The sequence below is a fragment of the Aythya fuligula genome, chromosome 13 (assembly GCF_009819795.1).
Source record: "Aythya fuligula isolate bAytFul2 chromosome 13, bAytFul2.pri, whole genome shotgun sequence".
In the NCBI taxonomy this organism is placed as follows: domain Eukaryota; kingdom Metazoa; phylum Chordata; class Aves; order Anseriformes; family Anatidae; genus Aythya; species Aythya fuligula.
The window spans coordinates 10,718,273-10,730,152 of NC_045571.1; positions in this window are offsets into that span (position 1 = coordinate 10,718,273).

An 11,880-nucleotide genomic window follows, 5' to 3' on the forward strand; every position below is an offset into this window, starting at 1 on the left:
GATGGGTCCATGGAGTAATTCGGGTTGGAAGGGACCTCTGGAGGTCACCCATCCAACTGCCTGGGGGACAAAGCAGGTCTGGTTCTGTCAGGTGGCTCAGGGCCTTGTGCTGTTGAATTTCCAGTTGCCTGTTGTTATGAAATACTAGAGCTATTTTTTTTTTTATGCTGTTGTAGTCACTGGGTGATGTGAAGACTCACAGGGGTCCTGTGTGGCATCTGGACTGGGTATCAGGAAGAGGTTTTTCGCTGAGAGAGTTGTCATGCACTGGGACAGGCTCCCCAGGGATGCAGTCACTGCACCAAGTCTGTTGGAGTTTAAGAAGTGTTTGGAGTGTGCTCTTAGTCATATGGTCTGAATTTTTGGGTAGACCTGTGTGGTGCCAGCAGTTGGACTCGATGATCCTTATGGGTTCCTTCCAACTTGGGATATTCTATGATTCTATGATGATGTGATGTGAGGCCTTCTGCATGAGAAATGCAGCTGTGACCTCTCTGTGGAGATGCTATAGATGAACTGATAGGTAGCACAGCCCCCTCCCACCCCCTTTTCTTGACCAGGCTGGTTTCCTGGTGGGTTCTGGGCTTGTAAGAGATGAGTGTATTTTCAGCAGCACATCCAGAGGCAGGTACCTCCCCTATTTGTAGCAGCTATTTTAAAAGCAGATCTTTGTTTCTTCTGCCATCATGTGGCTGACAGAAGGCTGCAGGGCACAGTAAGAACTTGATTCCCTTAGTAGTAACAGCTTAATGAATAGGAAGCCTTCTGATCTGGATTGATCGTGAGCTTTCTCCCTTGTCTCAATTCTCCGGCATGAAAAATGGGATTTTCAACGCTTGGGCAGCTATTCAGTCCCTGCCAGAGCCGAGATGTGCTGGGAAGGGCTCCCAGAGGAGTTTGGGACCCTTGTCCCAGCAGAGCCTGGTGTGCAGGACACCATGAGCCTCCAGCAGCTGCACTGTACAGAGTCTTGTTGAGGGTCTAGTGGGGAAGAGACCAGGTGTACTTCAGCCTCCCTGGAGATGTGAGAGAGCTTAAGCCATGCCCTGCATGCTGAGGACTGCAGGTAAGTGAATTGTTGGATAAACGTGCCAGTCTGTCCTTAGGCTCTGCTGGACTAATTCACATTGAGAGAGCAGGGCTGTGCTTCCCTGCACTGCCACTGCCCAGCCAGCTCAGTGCATTTCACTCCACAAGGCCATTGTTGTGGCCACACTGAGAGATTAAGGTGGCAGTTTTGGGGCGAAGGAAGTGTAGGCAGGGCACTCAGACCTCATCGGAGCTAAGACTCTTTTTTCAAGCTCCAAAAGGTGGAAAGCCAGAGATTGACTTGCATGTCTGAGTGGTAGTTGCTTCCCTCAACACTCCAATAAGGAAAAGAAAACAGAGGGATGTTTCACTTTCCAGTACTTATTCATATTAAAACAGTGACATGGATATTAGTTTATGACAGTTATTTATAGCTTTCCAGATAGAATCTGTTAATGGAAGTAGCTGGAGTTATTACTGTCAGGACTACCTGTAAAAAGAAGGAAAGAGTCAAGGTGGTACACTAACATCATTTGTAAGAGCGAGGGGAGTGCAGGCTGCTGGAGGCAGAGCCTGAGGGTAACACAAAATGTGCTGCAAGAAGTAAATGCTTTAGGGCTTGCTTCTTTACTTCTGCAGCATTTTCTTGATGTGTAATGAATGCAAAGTCTAGCGACTGCTTCTTCTGAAGGGTTATCTGGAAAACAAGCTCACTTTTTTTTTTTTTTTTTTAAATCTCCAGATGGTCCCAAACAGCAGGTCAAAACTTTGCCAAGAGATCAGTTATGGGTTCTTCAACAGCAACAAGTACCTGTGTGTCCAAAAATACCTCTTTCCTGGGTAACGCAGAGACTGCAACTAGGGACAAGTCTAGAGCCTGGTCTTCAGAATATCAAAACATGAAGTGTGGATGCTCCAGGCACTTTCACTCTACCCACAGTGCAGCCAGTCAAGCAAAGAGAAAGCTTAACACTCTGTGAAGAGGGGTTGCACCACCTAGTTACAAGAGACTGAAGAAATAGCCTCAGAAGAAGCCAAGTTCTTCTGTCCTAGCACCAGGAGGGTATCTCATGCTGGAATGGGGCTGTGCAATCCATACAGGTACACCTGGGCCTTGCACTTCAGTTTAAAGTAAGTAGGCAAAACAACAAGGATGCTCCCAAAGGTAAGAGCGCTGCTCTAGCAGGCTGCCTCAGCCATGCCATGCCCTGCTTCTGCTGTGCGTCCCTGGCATTAGGATTTAGATTTGTTCACTCACCGGCTTGGGGCTCTTCTGTATCCTCCAGCACTCCTTGTCTGGCTTGGGGTTTTGCTTCTGGCTGAGGCTTCAAGCTCTTTCTATCTCTGCTGCAATGACACAGCATCATCTGTGTAGACAAAAGGTTCTTGTGAGAGGAAGGAAAAAAAAGGCAAAAAGCAAAATTGCAGCCAGAAGGAAGCAACTCTTCAGTGAGATTTCCCCTTGGCAGCTCCCTTGCCCATACACATTCCTTTTTTTTTTTTCCTGCTTACAACACAAGCCTGAGTTTCATCCAGGATAGCATCATTTCAGTAACATGTTAAGTCTTTAAATAGGTGATATGCATGGATATCCTAAAGACAGAGTAATTTAGAGTCAGGTTGTGGTCTTTTCTGCACTATGCAATATATATTTATACCAAGGGTATGGGACAATCTTACAGAAAGCTTTGCAGTCCCCTTCTGGCAGTTGTCAGCCTACAGCCAGTGCTACAGCCTGCAATAACTGAGCTGGACATGAGCATCTGGTTTCATGGCAAAACACAAGGATGGCTTCTTTTGCTGTGCTCAGAAGTGAGGCCTGTGAGATGTATCCTAAGAAATACAAATGTCTAGGAAGCATTTATACCTACCTGCTGGATGGCAGCTTAAGAAATTCTTCATGAGTTCCAAGGTGTCCAAAAGTTTCCTCTTCACGCTTTTCTCCACACCAATACTTTCCTGTAAGAAAAGGATACTTTCCTTTTCAGAAAAGGGAAAGAGTGACCCTTCTCAAGCTGAAACACCTGACCCATCCTGGGCACCCCTTTTAATTCCTCCAGTGATGCACCATGTCCTGTGTGTTGGGTAGCTCTCATAGCTAGTGGGATGCAGCTGTGAGCCTAGGACATACCAAGATCCATTAGGTAACATACACAGGGATTTTATGACATTACCCACTACAGTTCAGAAACTGGTGCCTATTTAACAATTGCCTTCTTTTCCTCAGGAAGCTGTACTGCTGACCTCTCAGTGGAGGGCACAGAGCAGCACAGCTCAGAAGCTGTGCCAGTTAATGGTACCCTCATGCCAAGAAGCTGTTGCCTTATTCCCATCCCTCTGCCACTGCTCAGTGCATGGTCTGTATACATGCAGACCTGCTCCGGGTGTACACCAAACACTACAGAACTACATCTGAAAAAGCTTATTCTTCTGCCTGGCAGCCACACCAGCAGGGTAAAGGTGACACATGTCCCTATGTGTCGTCTGCATGTCCCACCAACCTGCTTCACCTTACCTCTAGGATACTTCTTACTCAGAAGGCTGAATGTGTCCATTTTCCTCACAGTCTCTCTTTCCTGAATCAAAGAAGAAGATATTCAGCATTCCAAGTCACAAAGAAACATAAGTCTGGATGCCCAAACATTTAAGTATTAACACATGCAGACACTAAAAGCTTCTTCATAACTATTCCACTCCAGCAGGTGAAGGATGGAAGAGAGGTTGCGGACCATGACTTACCTTAAAAGCAGCTAAACATCTCACCCCAAGGGCACTGCAGCTCTGCAGCCTCTTCTCAGCATTGCTCTGACATCAGTCCACAGGTCCTAGAGCTCTTCACAGATACAGCACTTATTGCCTCAGTGCTGCAGACAAGGGGTTTAGGCCACTCAGCAAATGAAGATCTCAGACAACGCTTAATTTAAAAGCTAAATATAGTATCAGGGTGATGCTTGCCAGTGTTCCTTTAATAAAAAAGATATTATTTGCCTAAGGATTTATAACTTTCAAATGAGAGTTTAATACCTGATGATATCTCTTCTTCAAGCGCTTATGCTTTCCAATCCTACAAGTGTCATTTTAACCAATGTAAAACCCCAAAGCCTACATTAGCTGGAATTAAACTGAGAAACTTTGAATATCCGTGCTTCAGTTCAGGTACCCAAGGCACAAAAGCCAGAGGTAGGGGCCCCCAGCATCCCTGTGGAGTCAGCAGTGCTCAGTAATTGAGCTATGATTGAAGACATACATAATCTATTTCCTGACTTCCTGAAAGACACAGCAAGTCCACAAACACCACAAAGCAGGTTGTAATTCAGCTGATCAAAGCAAGAAGGACCAGCGTCACAGGCTCAGCCATGGCAAACTAGGGCTCTTCCACCTCCCTGTGACAACTGCCTTGAATGGCTATATTCTCTGCACTGGGCACATGGTCCACCAGAAAGCGAAGACCATGCAAGCTAAACATAATCCCTGTTATGCCTTTGAGGCTCTATCTTTGCTTTAGCAACCATTACCTTTCCTTTGCCCACAGATGCAGGTAACATTCAAGGCTAGTTTGTGTGGCCCCAGGGTCACTATACTCAGCAAACAGACCTAAACTTCAGTCAGACAACTCCAGTTTAAATAATCAAAACACAAACAGCACAGAAAAAAATGACCAAACTGCTAGCTTAGACCCAAAATGAAGTCACTACAGCACCAACAGAATAATGTATATTGATGCAACTTACAGAGAAGGGCCCATGGCTCTGGGAGGCTGCTCCACTTCTTAACCAAGATGCAGCTTCTTGCAGGTGGGAGGTGACCCAACACCCAGGCAGCTTCCCTTTTCTGTAACAACTGGATACATCTCTTCTGAAACCATACAACACCAGCCCTTTCTATGTAATGAAAAATTACACAGCTCTTGAGCACAGAGAATAAATCAACGAATATGAAGCTGCACTGTTTTTCAATTGAAAAGGAAGATGGAGTTTTTTTTTTTAAATTATTATTATTAAAAAAAAGCTCTCTAGTATGTCAGAAAAAAATAAGCCTTTTGCATGTGATTCGTGTCTAAAAACACCCACGCAGCTCATCACATTGACCTCAAAAGACAGAAATGCTGCAGCAAGCCACATCCAGAGAGGGAATTTATGGGCACTAAACCACAGTGAACAAAGAGCTGATGAATTATCAGCTCTTCAGAGCTAATCTGCTGAGCAAATATTAATACAATTAGTGTTAATCCCTGAGTCTCATAGTTTTTGAGTTATACATAATTTTTTGAAGGATGGAAACTTGTTACTGGCTTCACCTGATCTAGGCTGGGAGGAAAAAAAAAAAAAAGTTTTCTCCTCCCTCCCTCTGTTAGTAAGCAGCAACTGGGCATGGCCAGAATGGCAGAGGTAATGCTCAGTGTGGCTCTCATCAGGCTGTTCCTTCCAGAGCTCTGCTGACTCCCCAAATGTGTGATTTGCCTATGACTGCTTGCTGTGCTGTCTCAATCTATCATGCATCAAGCAGATCTAGACTTACCGATCAGGGAAGGTCCAAAGGGTCTGTCACTGCCCCATGTTCATGCTCTGGGTGCTGCTGCAGAGCTCCAGGCAGCTGCAGGTCAGTCTAGCCCAAGCAGAAAGCAGCTCACAGCTCCCTGGAAGGAAAGAGTTTGTTAGGGTCTGACAGAGCAATAGCAGCCATCTCATCTCCACAATCCTCACTGAATCCCAGTGGATAAAAAATCCCTCTTATTTCTTCATCCCAATTAGAAGAGTAAAGAAGAAATCTACTGCTTGGATACCCACAGAAACATCTGCAAAAGTAATAATGAAATTATCACCTGTGATTTAGAGAGTGAGGACACCCCAGCAATCTTCAACTTCCTGCTGCTTTGGGTGTGCTCCAGCTAGTTTCTGACATCTCCATCAATCTTCAGACTCCCTGTAAGGTAAGGTACACAACAACAGATTTTGTACTTGTCCATGGAGACAGAACCACTGGTGAGCTTGCACAGAGACCCTCGTTTGCTCAGCATACATCCCAGTTTGTAAAGCATAGCCCTCAGTGTTCAGCCCAGCCAATGCTTGCTAAGGAGCAAGGAGCAGCTACGTGTTGTGTGAACACCACAACCAGTGGTGTTGAACACTCCTGCCCAGAAGTGATGAACAAGCAGGGCTGTACTTTCCAGCTATGAAATCCACAGTGGGAATAGCCAACTGTCAGTCTTAACCTCAGCCCTTTGAGGAGCAGGGAAGCTTCTGCACCCTCTGACTACCAGAGTCATGAGATACTCATAACTAGAAAAATCCCTCTTATGGTAGCTCAAGCAGGTTCCCCCAGTCCAGACATCCCTGAAAAGTGCACTTTTTGCAGTTATTTTGGAATGACATGATCTACACAGCAGTACAACTAGCATTTACAACTCATCCAAATCTTAGTTGCACCCAGGATAGCTTTTCACATTTCATTTTTTTTTTAAGGAGCTGATGTTAAAGACTGTTCTGAGAAATTCCTGACCTAGGACTGGTTGTGGCTCAAAAATGATGTGTGCTTAGGGGTAAAAACATCTTGTGAAATTATGGAATATCAACATGCAAAACTGACATTTTATTCTAAAAGATGAATGAAGAACATTTAGTTGGTAATACTCTAACACATCAGTTAAAGTATTTTGTAAGAATTCATCTTTTACTTTCCAAACATAATTTTTACAGTAAAGAATACTTGTATAAAATTCATAAGACAAAATTCTAATTTTGGGAGCATCATAATGACTCACACCACTGTTCACCAGTCCCAGTATCTCCTAACATCAACCAACAGCGAAGGGAAGGAAGATAAGAGCAGGGCAAGACTGCAATACTTTTTCTGTCATTCTCAAAATCCTTTCAGTTCCATTTTCCCCTCAATCCTATGTAAACTTTTACCTTTGTGCTGTCCCTTTGCAGGGAGGCCCATGGGTCAGCTACCACCAAGTGAAGAATCACAGGCGTTGGTTTGCTTCCAGCTCCTGGGGGCTTCGTGTGATGCCTTCAGATGGCTGTAGTAAAAGGGAAGTCAAAGGTTAGTGGCTAACCACCCTCTCTAATCTGCTCATGTAAATAAATGATGTGGGCATATAGATGAGGTATTGAGTAGTAGAACAGAACAGATACTGGAATTCAGTGTAATATTACAACAAAATCAAGTCTTTTCATAGACTGATAGTGCCTCCCCCCAACTTGTCACAAGGCAAAGACATTTCAAAGGCTTCATTTTTGACACTTATGCATTAAAAAATAAATAAAAATAGCAGAATTTCCTTTGATACAAAAAAAACAGCTCCTGCTCAGCAGTGGCATTGAACAAGAACATTCTGCAGCACTTTCCCTCTATTGTTTCTTTCCAGAGATGAGCTCGGTACTGTCCCCTTTCCAGGTGATGGCTGTTACCAGTGAGAGGATGTGACAGGCAGTTTAGAAGTTTCCTTTTTCGTCTACTCAAGGAAGAAGAGCTCTGAAGCTTGCAGCGAAGTGATTTCTTGCCATTTTCTCTCTTTGTGCTTAGCTGCAGGTTTCCACCTCTGGTCTGCAGCACCTCAGGGAAAATACTTACTCCTTGTAAGCTGTCAAGACAAGGTAACTCACTGAAGGAAGTCATAATCAGAAGGCTGAAATTAGCTGTACAGGGGGCTGCAGCTTCACTGCAAAATACTTAGGTGTTGCATACTGATGGAAATTGAAAACAGAGAGGGTTGTCCTGGATGCTGTGGTTGGCAGAGAAGCAGCATTTCTTCCTCTCCCTCCTATGTCCTGAGAAAGTGCTTCTCTTTATCTTTTAATTTATGCACACTTTCTGTCTCTATCCATTTTAACCAGGGCAGCACAGAGACTTTCCTCTCATAGATGCCTTGCATTTTTTTCCCCCTTCTTCTTTCCATTTCCCTCCTTTCCTTTTCTCCAAAGAGCTTTCTTGCATGAAAAATGGCAGCCACCTGCTTCTATTGTAAGTGGCTGTTCGCAAATGCATGCAGCCACTTACTGAACACAACCGCCTTTGGGCAGAAGCAGGCCCAGCTGGGACTGAGATCTACAAGTGGACTATTAGCAGCCAAGTAGTGGACTAAAACTGGTTATATTTATTGCTGCCCTGGGGAGATAGGTCAGGCAAGGCAAAACATTAGTATAACCAGCAAACTGTAAGCATCTGAAGGCTTCTGCAGGCCTCGAGATGCCTGCATGCTACATTTTTGTACAGCACTGGTTGGCAGAAAGATGTTTTTCTCATGGTAGTGTTTGTAGCAAGAAAGCTATTGAAAGAGAAGCATGAAGTGCACTTGACTTATTTTTCATGTCTCAGTTTTAAAAGCCAGCTCTGTGTTTTTTGCTAAGTTACCATTCTTCAGTGCTGGCCACGTGCATGAAGTGGGATGTGCTAAACCCACATCTCCAGAATCAGCCCAGAGACACAGGGCAGGCCCTGTAGTTCCCAGCCACCCAGTCCTGCTGCCAGAGGAACTGGAAAGAAGGTGGCCACACTTTTCTTACGCTGTTTTAGGCATCAGCACCACCAAGCAGCATTGCTGCTTGGCAGAGCTGGGCTGCCCCATGGAGTGAAAACATAAGATGGAGGCAGATATGATAGAGGAGTAGCCTTAAGTGCTGGATATGACTGTGAGAAACTGCTAAGGCTGCTGCAACGACTGCCCTAACCTCAGACATTGGCTGGGTTTTGCTTCTTTCCAATTTTCAGGTGTTTTATTGTAGGAAATGGGATAGCAGGGACAAAACTGAATCCTGCTTGCCTGAATCCTCCACATACAGTTACGACAGCTCTTCAAGCTGCAGCGACAATGCATGTAGTGCCAGCATGGCAGCTGAGTTCCCAGAATAGATGCAAATGATTTTTTTTAAATCCGTTGTGATGTCAGAAAATTTCCCTTTTTAGCTTTTGCCTCATTTATCAGCTATAACTTGCTTATGGTTGCTGAGCCATAAATATAGGCTAGCAGTTAACGTAAGCTAAGATTTACAAAAACCATCTGAAGAAGTTAAAGATCATTAAGGGGGAGTCAGAATCTCCTACATGGCTTTTATGGTCTTAACCTCATGGCACGATGCAAAGCAGGAAAGTGTGATAGAAATACAGAATACTTCATTATAACGCAGTGAAGCCCTTTTGACATACTTTCTATTTATCATCATGAACGAGTTAAGGCACAAAATAGATTAATGGTTTGCCTGACCTAAGAAAGTCACAGGCTGAGAAGAGGGACAGACAGGACTTTACACCACTCCCAGAGCACACCACATCTCTCCCTGCAGTGACTGGAAGGAGTCATCTTCTAGAAGTGCTTATTTCTCTTTAAAGCCTACAAACACAGCTTTGGGTGAAAGCTTTGTATGGAGACATCTGAACCATGCATGTCTGAAGCAGAACAAGGAACGATTCAGCCCACCCATGGGTGCCCATGGCTTCACCAGCGAAACTCCCCTGGCAGCTGGGGTCCTCCCTGCAAGCCAAGAGCCTCCAGGTGCCCAGCAGGGTGAATGCAAACTGCACTTCCCTTGTAAAACCCTCTGGGACCTCAAGAGTTGTGCCAATTGGCAGGACACTGACCATTAGTCTCCCCAGGCAGACCAAAGCCCACCTCACCTCCAAACACCTATTGAGCCAGAACATTAAACATCTCCTCTGCCACTGCATCAAAAACATCAGAGTCCAAACAGCAATGTGAGCCTGGCTAAAAGGCTGGTATGGACACTGCACATTTAAACCAGAAGTGTTTGCTGTTTTTAATTCCTATATACATATCACAAGGCAATAGCACGCAGTGACACACTGGAGGCAGATTCACTCACACACATCCACTTCTATGAGCACACTCAAAGACCACGCATCATTTTGGCAGCTGATAAAAGCATGCTTTGCAGTGTCAAATGCTGTGGAGAAGTAAGGCCAAAATTTTATATGGGGAAAAGAAAAAAAAAAACAACACAAAAACAAAAAATCTACCCCAAACCAATAGTGAAGCACCTCATCTTTTCTATCCCCATTCACTTAGTCTTGTTCCATCAGCTGTATTTCTCATTTAAATATTCAGAAAAAAAAAATTAAATAGTGAACTTTGGGAAGCAGGAAGATGCTTTCTGCATGTGTGACTGCAGGTAAAACAGTGCCTTATAGACCCCAAATTGCATGAGACAGAAGGCTTCCTCCAACTGCTTTACTAAATGCCTGTCCTTGGAGAGATGTGCAAAGACTATGCCCCAGGCACCTCTGTACTTCTGAAATTCAGGTTTTACAATTCCGTATCGTTCATTATACGCAGCAACCCCGAGTCAGGCAGGGCACTGTATAAATACAGGGAGAAAAACAAAACCAAACAAAACCAAAACACACAACAGGAGTTAAGTAGCAAATCCTAACACACCTTATGGAAAACTCCTGCATGCAGCAAGCACATTTCTTCAGCACAGGCACAGAGAGCTGTGCTGCCTCACAAGAAACAGCAGGGGTGGTGTTTTTTTTTTTGTGCCAGTAATTTCCAACTTTTTTCTTTTGAGTTGCAATCTTCACCCATTCATATGTATCAATAAGGACAGGTTTATTATTCTACTACTGTACCTTCAGCAGCAAGACCCTCTTCTGTCCAATAGTCATATTCTTTCCCTTCCATTCCTCCCCATCTCCCACAAAAAATAGTTGAGGTTGCTAAGCCATCTCTAGCACCTTCGCCTGACATGCTTCCCTGGGAGCCCTTTGTAAAAAACACAAAGTCACGGATCAGCAACCTGTTGCAGTTACTTGCTTCTAGTTGCTGTAATGCTGTTAACTATCAACAAAATCAGTTGCCATAAATCAAACTATACTACATCAATCAGCACCGTGTGTGTATATTCATGTGTACCATCTGGTCTGTTATGGCATGATTAGCTGTAGAAGGTCTGAGAATAGTGGATCCAGGGCAACAAGAAAAGATTTCCAGAAGGCAAGTGCTACAACACTGGGATTTATGGTAAAGGTATAGAATGTCCAGCAAACATTTCTGAAGTTTTTTTTTTTTTTTAATTAAAGAATAGTTTTATAATCATGAAAACAGTCATCACTAATCCTTTTTATTATTGTAGGAAGAACAGCAAGGATGGAGACCTTCTGCCTGGAATATTTTCTTCAGCTTCAAGAGAGCTGCAGTGAGCTGTAGAAGATAGTGCAGAGTTTATAGAAATACATCTCCAGGATTATTTGCCTCTGTGGTAGAAGCACAGGTCTGTGCCTGGTGACTTTCATGTTGCTTCAGATAGGGGTTCTTGGAAGATTTCAATTTCAGATTAAAGATTTGTGAACTTCATGTCAGCAACAGTATAGAAAGTTTGCAGGTGTATGCCTGTGTGAATGCATATGATATTTGGGGGCAGAATTTATATTTTAATCCAGGGACTTTAAAAACAAAGTGAAGATACACCTTAGAAATACACTGATACATAGCTATATTGGAAGTCATTAAAAAACAAAGGTCAGTAATATTTACTTATCTGTTACACTTTGATGTGAGCTTTGCTAGTTGCAGAATTAGTGCTCTTTTGCCTAAACTAGTACAGAGGTAAGGTCAAAAATAGCACATTAGCACGTTTGGAGTCCCTGGTCAGCTGCTTCTCTTCAATCTATTCTGAATTGTTTTCCAGAAAATTTACAGGATATTCATCTTTAGGATTTTTTTTTTTTTTTTGCTGCCTTTAAGCTGTGCATTGCAAGGGGCTGAAACACCAAGGGAACCATGGGTTATTAAACTAACATATGTAATCCTTTCCACATGGAAGATTCCGGGCTGAATTTGTGGGAAGGCAACAGCTAATGGAAGAATAATAACAAATGGAAGATAAAATCGGT